This window comes from Protopterus annectens, chromosome 2.part1 (genome assembly GCF_019279795.1).
Source record: "Protopterus annectens isolate FY-2018-M chromosome 2.part1, PAN1.0, whole genome shotgun sequence".
Taxonomy (NCBI): domain Eukaryota; kingdom Metazoa; phylum Chordata; order Ceratodontiformes; family Protopteridae; genus Protopterus; species Protopterus annectens.
In genome coordinates, this window is record NC_056729.1 from 1,350,511,226 (window position 1) to 1,350,529,202 (window position 17,977).

The 17,977-nt window shown below is 41.3% G+C and overlaps 1 protein-coding gene across 2 annotated transcripts in view; it reads left to right on the top strand.

Annotated features, from left to right (window-relative positions):
- AFAP1 (actin filament associated protein 1) overlaps positions 1–17,977 on the top strand; it is a 1,391,048-nt gene that overhangs the window by 1,056,525 nt on the left and 316,546 nt on the right. The window lies entirely within an intron of this gene.

A 17,977-nucleotide genomic window follows, 5' to 3' on the forward strand; every position in this document is an offset into this window, starting at 1 on the left:
TCCACTCATGCATGAATCGTGCCATCCCAAATAGAACCAAGATGCTCTCCTCCAAAAAAAGGAAGCCAATATGGTGGTTCCCTGTCAAAAACAAACTATACAACAGAAGAAATAAACTGTTGCAATAAAGAGAAAAATCCCAGGATGCAAAAAACTCCCTTACCAGCCTCAGTAAGAAGCTGAGATCCCTGATAAAATCCTCCAAAGCTAGTTACAAAAATAAAATTGCCAAAGATTCCAAAGACAACCACATTGAATTCTATAGTTATGTCAAGAATCTAAATGGCAATGCTCAGACATGCTCTGAGCTACAACAGAATGGCATTAAATATACTGATCCCAAGGATATTGCCAATATCCTGGCAGATCGATTTAGTGCCAGCTTCACCCCCCTCTCACCTCCTAAAGGGCCCATCTCAACAACAAAAGATTGCCAAATTCTGGTAATCATTGTCACACAGGTAGAAACCGCACTCTCCAAAGCTAAGAATACAGCATCCATAGGACCAGATGACATCCCGGGCTGTGTACTACATGAACTACAAAATGAGCTGGCACCTCACCTAAGTGTCATGTTTAATCATAGCCTCACCTCAGGCTTTGTGCCCACTGAGTGGTGCACAGCTACAGTTATCCCACTCCACAAGGAGGGATCTACCTTGGATCCCGGGAACTACCGTCCCATCAGTCTGACGAGCCTGATCTGCAAGGGCATGGAATGCATTATCATGGAACTTATAAACAAAGACATTGGCAACCTTCAAACACTGTACCCCACCCAGTTTAGGTTCATGAAGGGCCGATCTTGTCTCCTGAACCTGATTGACTTCTTTGAATCAGTCTCCAGAGCTGTATACGAGGGTAAGGCAGTCCACACAGCATATCTGGACCTTGCCAAGGCCTTCGACACCATTCCCCACTCTGGAATCATAGATAAACTTACTAAGCTGGGCATAAATTCCTATGTCACTCGATGGGTTGCCAACTGGCTTACTGACAGAACCCAGTCTGTAAAAGTAGCTGACTCCAAATCCTGTTCCAGACAAGTGACAAGTGGAGTACCTCAGGGTTCAGTCCTGGGACCGCTCTTGTTTGGCATCTACTTCTCTGAATTACAGGCCTACATTAAGGGACTCTGGCTAACAAAGTTCGCAGATGACTGCAAAGTGGGAGCCATTATTGAATCCCCAAATGATGTGGATATTCTACAAAAGGGCCTTAGAAAAACAGATGCTTGGTGCCAGAGCCATGGGCTCAAGCTTAATGCCAAGAAATGTATAGTTATCCCCTTTGGGAAAAAACATGTACCCATGAATTACCACATAGGTGGCAGTATACTAAACACCAAAAATGTGATGAGAGACTTAGGGACACAGGTGGACAGCGTACTCACCTTCAACAATCACATCGACACAACAGTCAGGAAATCCTTCTGTGTGGCACATCTCATCACTAAGGGCTTTTTATCCAGAAAAAAGGAGGTCATTGTCCCACTGTACTCATCCCTCATTAGACCCATTATAGAGTACACCCCATTTGGTATGTACCTCACAAGACATCTCCAACAGCTGGAAAGGCCACAGAAATACCTCACTAAAAGAATCATAGGCCTAAAGCAGATGCCCTACGATGACCATCTAAAAAAACTCCAGCTATACTCTCCAGCATATCGTGTACTCAGAGGTGATCTCTGCTTAACATACAAGGCCATGTCTGTTTGCAAAAAAAACAAAAAAACAAAAAAATATTTCTCCTTTCCTAAACTTTCCTAGTTAGTTGTTCCAGTGATCAGATTTTGCTGATCCCTGGGCTTTGTATTTGGTTTCTGTGTTCCTCCATTTTCTTGTGTGGCCAGAGGTAGTTTCTTTACTCACCAGTGGGAGTGGGGAGTACTGAGCTGCTTGTTTGTCCTCAGAGGAGTGGTTAGAAGCAGCAACTAGTAATTAAATCGGCCATTTTGGGTCATTTCCTGTTTTTTCCAGCCCCCTGCTATAAAGCACGCGTTAGCGCGGAGCTGCTACCGTTGCACAGGTTAATCAGATTTAAACTATTAGGGCTACCTAAAGTCCACTCTTCAAATTTTCCCTTAAAACTACCTTCCTCAAAGTATACTACTGTCCTATTTAGTGTATCCTACAACTATAAATTATCTCTACTTGACTCCCAAGTAGACTATTCTCTATCTGTATAGCGAAGCACTTGCTCCTACAGTACTTATCACCTCGATACAGCACTCTTGTTATAGAAAGTACCCCAAAAAAGCAAACCCCATTTCTCGGTCACCCACATCCCCCAGAACCTTTTCTTAAGTTTTTCTGTCTATTCCTTCTAGCATGTCGAGGGATCAGTTGCTAATGTCCTCTCCTGCTCAGCTGGTGAACCTGGGAATATTGAGGCAATGTTACAATTGCCTCATGTACACAGACAACCCTCTCCTCCTCCCACAAAACACAAATACATGCGAGAGATGCAACTATATGGCCAAACTGGAGGCTGAGCTCTCTCAACATAGGACTGGCATGACCAGACAGGAGGAGAAGGTAACCACACACACTATAGACCCAGTCTCACATAATACCATCACAACCTCAAATCATACACATAAACACACAAAGACATACTCAGAGGCTCTGATCAAAAATCTACCAAAACAGCAGAGGCCACCAAAGCAGACACCCAAACAACTACCACCTCAGAACACAACACCTGCAACACATAGACCACACAGTCAGAGTGTCAAGCAGTCACAGCCCTTAAGGCCATACACAATGCCAGACACACTAGTCATTGGTGACTCCATAGTCAGACACACTGACGTCCCGCTCACCAGACTGAGTAAGGAGAAGGTCACAGTAAGCTGTCTGTCGGGTGCTAGAATCCGCCACATAACGCATGCACTCAGGTCTCTCAACAGCAGGTACAAGTACGACTCAATCATTGTCCACGCTGGTGTTAACGACCTGAGACGTACCTCCTTGGACTTCATGAAAAGAGACATAGAGAAGCTCTCTGATTATGTAGCCCAAGCAGGTATGACCCTGACCTTGAGCAGTATCCTACCTTCACCAAGAATGATGCCACAATACAGAGATAAGATGATCAGCTTTAACAATTGGCTTAAACTCTGGTGTCATTCAAAGGGGATCCAATGTCTGTCTGCCTGGGATGACATGCTGGACATGCCACGCTGCTTCGCAAGGGATGGCTTGCACTTGTCACCCCTGGGATTCCGGATTTTGGCAAAGGCTCTTGCCACCCCATAGTGCCTTTTTAGGCAAGGCTCAAATTCTAAACCTACCACCCTAGAACAAAACAAAGAAAAAACTAAGGGTAATGCTGCTCAGTGCCAGAAGTCTCAACCTCAAGATGCACTTTTCGAGGCCCTTCTCAGTATGGAGAACATCGATGTCTGTGCTGTGACAGAAACCTGGTTCAAGGCTCCTGAGAGCACCCCAGCACTATCAGGTTTTACCTCATATCATGCGTTCCGGCCCCAAAACCTGGACAATACCAAGAAAGGAGGAGGGGTATCCATATTCATCAAGGACACCCACACCTCAAGATTGGTGGCATCGCACGATGCATCGGAAACCATCCAGGTGCAATTAACCATAGGCAAGACTGCTCTGCAATTTGTAGTATGTTACAGGCCACCCCCGCAAACTCAGGAACCTCATATGGCCTTCCTGAAAACACTGGAGGGGATAAATGTATCTCTGAACACCATCATACTAGGTGACTTCAACTACCCTAATATAGACTGGGAACACTACTCAAGCCCAAACACTCTAGCCCAAAAGTTCCTGGAATTCATAAACTCAAATGCCATGGAACAACTAGTCACCATCCCCACAAGAGGAGAAAACATACTTGATCTCATCATCATGAACATGGGAGCACAATGTTCAATGCCGAAGTATACCCCTCACTGGTTAGATCTGATCACAAACTAATCTCTCTGGAGGTCCTCATCCCGCCCCACCGAAATGAAAAAGACCACAGTAAAGAACTTCTCGAAGCCGACTTCACACTTCTAAAGAGTAGTGTGGTCTCCTTTAAGGCCCCTGAGCTGGCAGTTAACATTACTCAAACCGCTGAATCACTTACAAATGCCTTCTACCAGCACCTGCAGGCTGCATGGATCAGGCAATCCCAAGCAAAACAAAGACTCTTTGTACCAAAGGCAAGCGTCCAGTCTGGTGGACCCCAGCCATAAACAAACTCTACAACAAAAGGAGAAAGCTACTACAAGATAGAGCAAAATCCTTAAAAGGTAAGACACCGCTGATCACTATAAGTAAAAGCTAAGAGCTCTCATAAAATCATCCAAAGCTAATTTTGAGAAAAAAATAGCTAAGGACTCTAAAGACAACCATAAGGCATTCTTTAGCTATGTCAGAAACCTAGGAGGAAACTCCCAGATATGCTCAGAATTAGTTCAAAATGATGTGAAGATTACTGATCCTACAGACATTGCCAACATACTGGCTGAAAGGTTCAGTGCAAACTTCTCCCCTAAAGGAGAGATATCTATACCAAATGATTGTAGCCCCCCAAACATCTCTAACGCCCAGGTGAGAATTGCTCTCTCCAAGGCAAAGAACACAGCATTTATGGGACCTGATGGTGTCCCCGGCTGTGTGCTCCATGAACTCAATGAGGAATTAAACCCACAGTTAGGACAGCTGTTTAATCTTAGTCTCACCTCCGGATACGTACCCAGGGACTGGCGCCCAGCGACTGTGGTCCCACTCCACAAAGGCGGTGCCTCCACCGACCCTGGAAATTACCGTCCCATTAGCTTGACAAGCCTTATCTGCAAAGCCATGGAGAGGATCATAATGGATCTCATAAATAAAGACATAGGGAACTTGCATACTTTGGATCCAACCCAGTTTGGCTTTGTCAAAGGCAGATCATGCCTTCTAAACTTGGTTGACTTATTCGAAACAGTCACCAAGGCCATTGACGAGGGAAAGGCAGTCCATACAGCCTACCTAGACCTGGCGAAGGCTTTTGATACAATACCTCACTCGGGTATCATTGAAAAACTCATCAACTTAAATGTAAACCCATACATTACAAGATGGGTTGCAAACTGGCTGAGTGACAGAACCCACAGGGTCAGAGTTGCTGGCGCCATGTCAGACTCAAAGCCTGTCACAAGTGGTGTCCCACAGAGCTCAGTCCTGGGCCCACTCTTGTTTGGCATCTACTTTTCTGAAGTACAAGCAAACACAGGAGGGTTATGGCTGACAAAGTTTGCAGATGATTGCAAACTGGGCGCCGTAGTTGAAAACACATCCGACACAGATATCCTTCAGAAGGGTCTCACAGAAATGGATAACTGGTGCCAGAGCCATGGCCTAAAGTTAAATGCCAAGAAATGCATAGTCATACCCTTCGGGAAAAATAAGGTTACCCCTAGCTACCATATAGGTGGCAATCCCCTGCACACAGAAGAAGTTATTAGGGACCTGGGAACCCAGGTTGACAGTAGCCTTTCATTCGACACTCATATTGCTAAAGTAGTTAGGAAGACCTTCTACATTGCCCACCTTATCATGAAGGGATTCACATCTAGATCAAGGGAAGTCATAGTCTCCCTATACTCATCACTCATCAGACCAATGATCGAGTACAATGCCCCATTCGGAATGTATCTGACCCGACACTTGCAGCAGCTGGAGAGGCCACAAAAGTTCCTCACCAAAAGGATAAAGGGTCTCAAAATCTGTCTTATGCTGCCCGACTGAAAGAACTCCAGTTATATTCAGTTGCTTACCGCTTGCTCAGAGGTGACCTATGCCTGACATACAAGGCCATGTCAAACCCAGATTTGATGAACATGCTTCATCTCAAAAATCTAGATCCCTCAGAGCCACAAGGGCGGAGACTTAAACCTCGACACGGTTATTAATAGGACGTGCTGGAGGATAGATTCATCACCCAAAGACTCCCTATGCTGTGGAACAAAATCCCGGTTTATGTGAGGCAGAGCACCTCGCTGGCCTTGTTCAAGAGGAATCTTGACCAATGGATGGGAGATCGCAGATACACCCCAGGGGTTACCTCAGTGTCACTGCTCGACAGAGGCACAGCAAAATAATGGGCATAGTTTCTCCAAACTAAAGGGGTGGCGTAAGCCACAAAACTATGGGCTAGGCTTATAAATGCCCTTGGGCAGATAGCCTAGTATGAACCTATGAACCTATGAACCTATGAAACCCTGAGCTGTTGGACATGCTCCACTTAAAGAAATCCCAATCCCTCAGAGCCACACACTCCAGGGATCTAAACCTTGTCATCACAATGAACAAACCATGCTGGTAGGATAGGTTCCTGACCCAAAGACTCCAAATACTCTGTAATAGACTGCCCATCAATGTCAAGCAGAGCGCCTTTCTGGCCATCTTCAAAAGGAACCTTGATGACTGGATGGGAGATAGGAAATTCACCCTGAGGATCATGTCAGTCATCCTGCTAGACAGGGTTCCAGGGGAATAAATATTGTGGGAAGAAATATCCAGGGAATTGTTATGGCTAGGCTTGTATAGGCCCTAGGGTCGATAGCCTAGTACCAACCTATGAACCTAAAGCTAGAATCAGAATGGCTGCAGCCAACTGGCAAAGAGTATCAGGTGTAGTCTATGACAGAAGTAGTTCCAATTGCAGACAAAATCAAAGAGAACAGATTACAGTGGTTTGGACTCATGTGTAGAAAAGCAGAAGACAATCTGGTGAGGAAGATTTGGGACAGACAGGAAGAGGGTAAGAGTAAGCGAGGACGTCCAGCAAAAGAGGTAGATGGATTGTGTGAAAGAAGATCTGCGACAGTCAGGCATGAGTGTTAAAGAAGGCAGGAGTGTGGCACTGAACCAACAGAGTTGGCAACAGTTAACACAATACCCCAACTCCATGTAGAAAACAATGGGAAAAACGGGCTGGTGATGATGATCATGATGATGACCAGCAAATCAGTCCTTCCTCCCTCACCAGCCAATGAGTTCCTCTCAACTTCCCTACATACCTTACTTATATTATCAACCACACCCCCACCTAGACAACCTCACAAGCCTATCAGTCCTACCTCCCTCACCTGCCAATCTGTCACTTTACTACCATCTGTGCCTTACTTATATTATCTACCAATCCCCCACCACAACAACCAATCTACAAGTCTACATTCTTTCCTCTCTTCACATCATTTCCACTTCTATTCCTGCCTTCTTCCTACTCTCTCTGTCTCTGTCAACTTAAATACACTCCTGTCTCAATATATACTTTCTATTCCCATCCCACCTGTATCCAATACCCACCATTAACTTAATTCACCAACTACACTTACTCCCTGTCTTATAGAACAACACGCTTACTCTCTAACACTATTACCTTATCTGCCCCCTTTTTCCTGTCTGCCAACTCTCTCCAACCACACCCTTATACTATCTTCACAATATTTCTTCCTACTCATACCAATCTCACACTTGCACTCTTACTCATCCTACTATTTTTTTCAATCATAAAACCTCCTCTCTCAATTTTCTTCTCCCACCATGGCTCACACACTTTTCACTGCACCCCCTCTTCTAATACTCCTTTCCCACCTTACCTGTTGTCATATCCCAGTTAATCCCTTCCTTTGTTCTCCTACTTCCTGTCACTACACTTTAAATTCCCAAACCCTGCATTCATTTATCATATCCACATCTATACTTCCAGCCTTTAACACACTCCTTCCTCAAATCAAAATTTCCCCCTTCCCCCAACTCACTCTAAAATCAAATTCAGATTCCACTTCCACCCCCCTCAGTTCTCCTTCAGTTCTCCATTTCTTCAAATCTACACTACTGTCAGGGGACATCCACCCTACCCTAGGCTCCAACAACACCTCCACTTACCATCCCTATCAACCTACCTCACATCAGTCCAGATCCCCCTAAAGTTGTCTAACATTCCTCTCTCTTTACATTCACAGTCTTTCAAATAAAATTAGTGAATTGCATGCACTAATTGACGAATACTAACCAGACATAATAACTTTCACAGAAACCTGGCTCAAACCTCACATCTTAGACAAATAATTTCTTTCCCCTGGTTACATCTTCTGATTTGACAGACCTTAAAAGAAAGGTGGCGGTGTCGCCATAATTTACTCCAAGCACTTCAACCTCTATCATTAGCAAACCTACCCCCTCAGTTTCTACCAACAGAACTACTAACACTGAACTGCAAACTAAATGACTATAAAACACTAACCCTTGCTGTAATTTATATACCCTCTGGTGACAATATCCTAGTATTAGAATACATAATCTCCTGGTTCACACACAGTATACCTCATGAAACTATTCTCCTAGAGGATGTCAATATTGACTGGTTATGCATTACCTTCAACTCCTCTAGTAATAGCATCAATCTTCATGGCTTCTGTCAACTCATCACCACCCGTACACACTTCAAGAAACCTGCCAACACTAAGTCAGTCAAAGAATGGATACTTTTTACAGTGGATATAAAAAGTGTACACATTCCTGTTAAAATGGCAGGTTTTTATGATATAAAAAAATGAGACCACAATAAATCATTTCACAACTTTTCCCACTTTTACTGTGACCTATAACCTGTGCAATTCAATTGAAAAACAAACAAATCTGTTAGGAGGAAAAAATATAAAAAATAAAAAACATACAATAAGCTGGTTGCATAAGTGTGCACACCCTTAAACTAATACTTTGTTGAGGCACCTTTTTGATTTAATTACAGCATTCAGTCTTCTTGCATACACACCTGCCATCAATTAAAGAGACTCTGATTAACCTGAAATAAAGTCCAGCTATCCTAGTAGGATTTTCCCAACATTTACTGTTGCCTGCTACAGCAAAAGCCATGGTGTACAGAGAACTTACAAAGCATCAAAGGGATCTCATTGTTGAAAGGTATCAGTCAGGAGAAGGGTACAAAAAAATGTCCACAGGATTGGATATACCATGGAACACAGTGAAGTCAGTCATCAAAAAGTGGAAAAAAATGTGGGACAAAAGTGACATTACAAAGAACTGGACATCCCTCCAAAACTGATGAAAAGATGAGATGGAAAATGGTCAGGGAGGCTGCCAAGAGACCTACAGCAACACTGAAGGAGCTCCAGGAATTTCTGGCAAGTACTTGTTGTGTACTACATGTGACAACAATCTTCCGTATTCCCCATATATCTGGACTATGGGGTAGGGTTGCAAGATGGAAGCCTTTTCTTAGACAGAAAAACATCCAGGCCCGGCTAAAATTTGCAAAACAATACATCAAGTCTCTCAAAAGCATGAAGGAAAATGTGTTATGGTCTGATGAGACCAAGGTTGAACTTTTTGGCCACAATTCCAAAAGGTATGTTTGGCACAAAAACAACACTTTGCATCACCAAAAGAACACCATCCCCACGGTGAAGAATGGTGGTGGCAGTATCATGAGTTGGGGTTGCTTTTCTTCAATTGGAATTGGGGCTTTAGTCAAGGTAGAGGGAATTATGAACAGTTCCAGATACCAGTCACTTTTGGCCCAAAACCTTCAGGCATCTGCCAGAAAGCTGAAGATGAAGAGGAATTTCATCTTTCAACATGACAATGACCCCAAGCATACATCCAAATCAACAAAAGAATGGCTTCACCAGAAGGAAAATTAACATTTTGGAATGGCCCAGCCAGAGGCCAGACCTAAATCCAACAGAAAATCTGGGGGCAATCTGAAAAGGGCTGTGCACAAGAGATGCCCTCGCAATCTGATAGATTTGGAGCACTTTTGCAAGGAAGAGTGGATAAATATTGCCAAGTCAAGATGTGACATGCTGATAGACTCCTACCCAAGAAGACTGAATGCTATAATTAAATCAAAAGGTGCTTCAACAAAGTATTAGTTTAAGGGTGTGCACAGTTATGCAACCAACTTACTGTACGGTTTTTATTTTTTATATTTTTCCCCCTAACAGACTTGTTTGTTTTTCAATTGAATAGTACAGGCTGTAGGTCACATTAAAGGTAGGAAAAGATTTGAAATTATTTATTGTGGTCTCATTTTTATATCACAAAAACCTGGTATTTTAACAGTGGCGTGTACACTTTTATATCCACTGTATCTAATCCAACCCAATACCACCACCCTACATCTCTGTCTTGATTCAGTGACCAGTCTCCTAGTTACATCCAAAGATTCACTCAACATCTGCCAAGGCCTAATAAACTAAGACATTGCTGTAGCCTCTCTAACTTCCATCCCGTCATACTAAACACCACACTCTCCTCTATAAACTGGTCCTTCCTATCACACTTACCCATTAATAACATTTTCTTAGTCATACTAAACTCTGTTGTGCCTCGTAAAAAAAAAAAGTGAAATCTCTCCTCTCTCTCTGGCTAACTCAGCCAACCTATGCACCTGTGCAGAAAAGAGACTCTGCCTGGAAACTGTGGAAAAAAAACTAAATCATCCATCCACCTTCAAACCTATAAACAACTCCGCAACCTTACCAAAAAACATATCAATCTGGACAAGAAAAACCTATCTTAAACCCCAAACAACCCAAAGTGACAACCCCCAAACATTCTGGAACTCTATTAATCAAATCCTGCACCCTGGTAACCCCACTGTACCCAGTCTTTGTCTTAATAATATCCCTCTCAAAACTGCTACCATTTTCAACTCGTATTTCATTGCCACAATCAGTAAACTAACACAAACCCCAAACTCCCCTAATAATACAGATCCCTCCACTCCAACAATGCATACTCCTATCTACCCCAACCTCTTAGAGCCCTCTTCATCCTCAAACAACAATAACTCCTTCTCTTTGCAACCTGTACCCGCTAGCTATATAAAACACCTCCTTTCCAAGATCCAACCATGCTCTCCTTCCTCAGACTAGCTGCTAACTCCTTAACCTATCCCATTTCTGTACTTATGAACTGATCTATAAGTGAATCCACTGTACCCTTACTATGGAAACAGTTTGTACTATACATCTCCACAAGGGTGGAAACTCTACAGAACTCTTTAACTTCCAGACTATACCAATACTGTCCCCCCTCTCCAGAATTCTAGAAAATGTGTACATAAACAACTCATGGCCTATTTACGCAAAGAAAACCTACTTACAAGTGCACAACATGGTTTCCATTCTGACTACAGCACTACCACCACTCTCATCTTCTTCACTAACTCATTTTCCCTTGCTAGAGATAATAGCAAACTCACATCATGTCTCTTTCTGTACTTCTCCAAAGCATTCTATACTGTCTCTTACTCTATGCTACTTACCAAACTCTCTGGTCTCAGCTTTTCTAATACTACAATTTCCTGGTTCTCTAGCTATCTCACTAACAGACAACAATCAGTTAAATGGCTCTCCTCTACATCTTCCTTTCTCCCCATCAAAACAGTTGTTCCACAAGGGTCAATTCTTGGTCCCCTACTATTTAACTTCTTCACAAATCATTTACTCTATTCCTGTCCCTACTCCTGTCTTATACAATACGCAGATGACTCTACAGTCATCTCTACCTCTGATTCCCTCTCAGACCTTCACGCCCTCACCCAAAACTCATTTAACTCTATTGAAAAATGGCTCTCCAATAACCAACTCATCCAAATCCCAACAAGACAAAGCTTCTTCTAGTCATACCTAAATATCTCACACATCTCAAGCCTACTTTCTCCTTTACATCCCTAAATAACACTGTTTTTCATGCAGAAACTCATACCAAACTCCTTGGAGTTGTTATAGATGACCAACTCAAACTAGACCTCCATGTCTACCATTGCATAAAGAAAACACATCAAAAACTTGGCTTACTTTATAGAAATAACAAATTTCTAATACTGACTATAGAATTACTCTAGCCCATTCCTTCCTCCTCACTAGTCTACTCTATAGCTTACAAAATATTAACCTACAAGCTGCTCTCCTAACCAAACTTGAATCCACTTATAACAATATAGAACAATTTGCAGCAAACAACATCATTGCAAATCCCTCAAATGTTTAAACCGGCTAGAGTTCCCACATCTACTTCTTTTCTCCTAACTCCCTGTCGTTCATTCAGTCTTAAACAGACTCTTTGCTTGCCCTTCCATCACCCCACTCATCAAACTCAATACACCTTCTAAAACGTATAGAAGCTCAAGCCAAAAACTGCTGAAAATCTACAAGCCCAATAAATCCATAAGCCAAAGCCTTTAGTGCTACACACTAGCCCTAGCCTGGAACAAACTGCCCCTTTTCATCAGAGACTTAGCTAACATGCATGAATTGTAGAGTGGGAGATCGCTCCTTAGAAGCTATGTTATCTGTTATACATACCTATATCTCAAGCATGTTCTGTTCATTTTTGAAAAAGACATTGAAATCTCTTAAGCAGGTGTTTCTGATACCACTGGACTTGTAAATGCGTAATAGGTCTGACAGAGTAGGGTTTGTTGTGGCAGATGTCTCCTCACACTAGCCTGTGTACTACTGTGAAGCAAGACAAAGGTTTGAGTCAGACTGCATAGGTTTTATGATTTGGCTTTTGATTTTTAGTGAGAAAGCATTACGGTCATTCCAGTTGTGACAAGTGTTTTGACAGAAACATACCAAAAGGGACATTATACTCAATGATTGGCCTAATGACGGTCAAGTACAGTGGAACAATTATGTCCCTGGATCTGAATGCCATACTTTTAGATTTAAACTGTGCAATGGAAAAAGGACTTCCTTACAACACAGGTTCCAAGATCACTAATTGCAGCATAAATTTTTAGGGGATCTTGTCCATGTGATGATTAGAAATGGAGTCATTCTTGCCAAAGGATACAATCATTCATTTCTATGCAATTTTGTTTTAGAATGTGGTTTTGACACCAACTATATGTTTGGAACAGACCCTGTTGTAGGATCCCAGCATCTTCTGGAGAATTTGTGATATTACCAAGTTTGCAGTCATTTACAAACTTGGTCAGCCATAAATTTGTAACATTGCTTTGACCTCCAAGAAGTAAATGGCAAAGAAGAGTGGAGAAAGGAATGTCTTTTGGAGGAAGTAGAGCTGCCCACCCATACTTCCTGGGTTCTATTTTTGATCCAGTTTGCTATTCAATGAGTTAAATGGGGGTTAACATTTAGCTGGGAGAGTTTATCTATGATGTGTTAGCCTGAATGTGGGATGGTGTTGAACACTTTCCCAATGTCTGGATATACAGTTTGTGCTGATTTACTGTAACCTTATTCATTGCCTCAATGACATTTTCAAAATCTTAAACAAATTAAGTATGTAGCAATTGCCCTTGACAAATCTGAATTGGGTTCAGTCAAGAGTCTGTAGGTTAGCTATATGCCTATTTATTAGTTCCATAATGATCCTTACAGATGAGACTGGCTAGGCTTATGGGTCTCTAATTACCTGGGCCTGTGTAAACCCCATCTTTGTGAAATGGAATCACTATTGCTGTACTCCATTCTCCTGGCACAAAGCCTGTTTTGAGGATAATGCTGAATAGCCTCTGTAATGGGGTCTGACAAGTCATGTTTTAGGATAACCAGTGGGCAGCCTGATATGTTATCCATCCTGATAGAGGTAATACATATGGCCTTACATAATGCCTTGAGAACTTGTTCATAGGAGATTTGCAGGAGTCATCGATGCAGATATATGTTCTGAAAATATTGGAGGGGTGCATGTCGTTAGAGCTGAATTTGTCTACTAGTAGATTTGCTATGTTTTCTGCATCTAAGTATGTGATATCATTTAAAGTTGGCTCTGTGCAGTGATGTGCATTGTTTCTGAGATTTACAGCATTGCTAAACACTGCTTTGTGAATGTCCTTCCATGCTTACTGTTGTAGTATTATTAACTGATAGGATATCCTGCCAAGGGCAGTCCTAAATCTGGTCAACATACAAAAGCCTGACCACCCTCCCTCCCATATAGCTGTTGTATGAACTCCATCCCATGGACCTAGAGGTATATATTTATTATTTATTTATTTATTTGACATTTGTTGACCGGGATAGTCCGACTGAGCTAAAGCCCTTTTTCAGCTGAGGCCCGGGGAGAAAAGCTCGACCGTACAACTAAGCAAGACAAAATACAATACATATATATATATATATATATATATATATATATATATATATATATATATATATATACATATACAGAAAAATTAAGCAAGTAACCATTACAGTAACAAGCATCAAAACTCAGTAAAAAAATACATTTAAAGTAAGTAGTAAGTATAGTTTCAGGTAATAAAAAGAACTGGCAAAAACACATTAGGATTATCCACAGTAAACAAGCATATCATTCAAAGCAGTTAGTTTTGTAGGCTACATGAGGTGAGGATATATAATATAAAACAAATTGCCGTTAAGATGCAGGTAGAATGTTTCCAGAACTACTAAGTGAGGGAGCTTGGAGAGTGGTAGGTGACTAACTTGTCACACAAACTAGGTTAGCAATAATAGGGTAATTAGAGGAAAGGGAGGAAAAAGAAGGAAGTGCAGCCGAAAGGAATGCAACCAAGTGAGATGACAGCAGTGATATGTCCAGGTGCTATTTAGGTAATCTTTCAGAGTTTTCTTGAATTCATGGGCAAAAGTAATATTTCTGAGGATCTTGGGAAGCTTGTTCTGTGAAATAGCAGGAAAGTAGCTGTAGAAATTGTGCCCAATAATTGTATCAGGTTTATGAATTTGTAAGATACATTGGTCAAAACTTCTGAGGGATTGGGGGGGGGGTATAGAGGGAGTCTAAAGAGTAGATGTTAGGGCAGAATGAGGGCTTGTTCAGAATAGAATGGATGATAAGTAGTTGAGTGAATAATAGTTGGTTAGGAAACTTAGCCAGCTGAGTGTCCGGAGAATGAGACAGTGATGTGATTTAGAAGGCAAATTAGCTGCAAATCTGGCAACTTTATTGTAGGTGGTTTAGAGTTTGAAAAGCAGTGAGGACTGCAAATTAGTTAAGATTTGTGAGCTGTAGAAGAGGTTAGGAGAACGTAAGCTTCAGCAAGTGAGACTCAGGAGTGTAGTGTAAGGAACCTTTTGTTTCTGACTTGTAAATGCGTAATAGGTCTGACAGAGTAGGGTTTGTTGTGGCAGATGTCTCCTCACACTAGCCTGTGTACTACTGTGAAGCAAGACAAAGGTTTGAGTCAGACTGCATAGGTTTTATGATTTGGCTTTTGATTTTTAGTGAGAAAGCATTACGGTCATTCCAGTTGTGACAAGTGTTTTGACAGAAACATACCAAAAGGGACATTATACTCAATGATTGGCCTAATGACGGTCAAGTACAGTGGAACAATTATGTCCCTGGATCTGAATGCCATACTTTTAGATTTAAACTGTGCAATGGAAAAAGGACTTCCTTACAACACAGGTTCCAAGATCACTAATTGCAGCATAAATTTTTAGGGGATCTTGTCCATGTGATGATTAGAAATGGAGTCATTCTTGCCAAAGGATACAATCATTCATTTCTATGCAATTTTGTTTTAGAATGTGGTTTTGACACCAACTATATGTTTGGAACAGACCCTGTTGTAGGATCCCAGCATCTTCTGGAGAATTTGTGATATTACCAAGTTTGCAGTCATTTACAAACTTGGTCAGCCATAAATTTGTAACATTGCTTTGACCTCCAAGAAGTAAATGGCAAAGAGGAGTGGAGAAAGGAATGTCTTTTGGAGGAAGTAGAGCTGCCCACCCATACTTCCTGGGTTTTATTTTTGATCCAGTTTGCTATTCAATGAGTTAAATGGGGGTTAACATTTAGCTGGGAGAGTTTATCTATGATGTGTTAGCCTGAATGTGGGATGGTGTTGAACACTTTCCCAATGTCTGGATATACAGTTTGTGCTGATTTACTGTAACCTTATTCATTGCCTCAATGACATTTTCAAAATCTTAAACAAATTAAGTATGTAGCAATTGCCCTTGACAAATCTGAATTGGGTTCAGTCAAGAGTCTGTAGGTTAGCTATATGCCTATTTATTAGTTCCATAATGATCCTTACAGATGAGACTGGCTAGGCTTATGGGTCTCTAATTACCTGGGCCTGTGTAAACCCCATCTTTGTGAAATGGAATCACTATTGCTGTACTCCATTCTCCTGGCACAAAGCCTGTTTTGAGGATAATGCTGAATAGCCTCTGTAATGGGGTCTGACAAGTCATGTTTTAGGATAACCAGTGGGCAGCCTGATATGTTATCCATCCTGATAGAGGTAATACATATGGCCTTACATAATGCCTTGAGAACTTGTTCATAGGAGATTTGCAGGAGTCATCGATGCAGATATATGTTCTGAAAATATTGGAGGGGTGCATGTCGTTAGAGCTGAATTTGTCTACTAGTAGATTTGCTATGTTTTCTGCATCTAAGTATGTGATATCATTTAAAGTTGGCTCTGTGCAGTGATGTGCATTGTTTCTGAGATTTACAGCATTGCTAAACACTGCTTTGTGAATGTCCTTCCATGCTTACTGTTGTAGTATTATTAACTGATAGGATATCCTGCCAAGGGCAGTCCTAAATCTGGTCAACATACAAAAGCCTGACCACCCTCCCTCACATATAGCTGTTGTATGAACTCCATCCCATGGACCTAGAGGTATATATTTATTATTTATTTATTTATTTGACATTTGTTGACCGGGATAGTCCGACTGAGCTAAAGCCCTTTTTCAGCTGAGGCCCGGGAAGAAAAGCTCGACCGTACAACTAAGCAAGACAAAATACAATACATATATATATATATATATATATATATATATACATATATATATATATATATATATATATATATATATATATATATATATATATATATATACATATACAGAAAAATTAAGCAAGTAACCATTACAGTAACAAGCATCAAAACTCAGTAAAAAAATACATTTAAAGTAAGTAGTAAGTATAGTTTCAGGTAATAAAAAGAACTGGCAAAAACACATTAGGATTATCCACAGTAAACAAGCATATCATTCAAAGCAGTTAGTTTTGTAGGCTACATGAGGTGAGGATATATAATATGAAAACAAATTGCCGTTAAGATGCAGGTAGAATGTTTCCAGAACTACTAAGTGAGGGAGCTTGGAGAGTGGTAGGTGACTAACTTGTCACACAAACTAGGTTAGCAATAATAGGGTAATTAGAGGAAAGGGAGGAAAAAGAAGGAAGTGCAGCCGAAAGGAATGCAACCAAGTGAGATGACAGCAGTGATATGTCCAGGTGCTATTTAGGTAATCTTTCAGAGTTTTCTTGAATTCATGGGCAAAAGTAATATTTCTGAGGATCTTGGGAAGCTTGTTCTGTGAAATAGCAGGAAAGAAGCTGTAGAAATTGTGCCCAATAATTGTATCAGGTTTATGAATTTGTAAGATACATTGGTCAAAACTTCTGAGGGATTGGGGGGGGTATAGAGGGAGTCTAAAGAGTAGATGTTAGGGCAGAATGAGGGCTTGTTCAGAATAGAATGGATGATAAGTAGTTGAGTGAATAATAGTTGGTTAGGAAACTTAGCCAGCTGAGTGTCCGGAGAATGAGACAGTGATGTGATTTAGAAGGCAAATTAGCTGCAAATCTGGCAACTTTATTGTAGGTGGTTTAGAGTTTGGAAAGCAGTGAGGACTGCAAATTAGTTAAGATTTGTGAGCTGTAGAAGAGGTTAGGGAGAACGTAAGCTTCAGCAAGTGAGACTCAGGAGTGTAGTGTAAGGAACCTTTTGTTTCTATATAATGGGCCAAGCTTTTGGTGGGTTTTCTTGATCGGTGATGTACATGGAGATCAAATTTAAGTCGGTCATCTATGATAGCGCTAATGCGCATAGTGTGGGTTTCAGGTATAATAGTGATGTTGTTAAGGAAAGAGATGATGAATGAGGATTTAAGATGGTAGTGGAATTTGGGGAGGAAAAGAAGAAGTTTAGGTTGAGTATGAGCTGG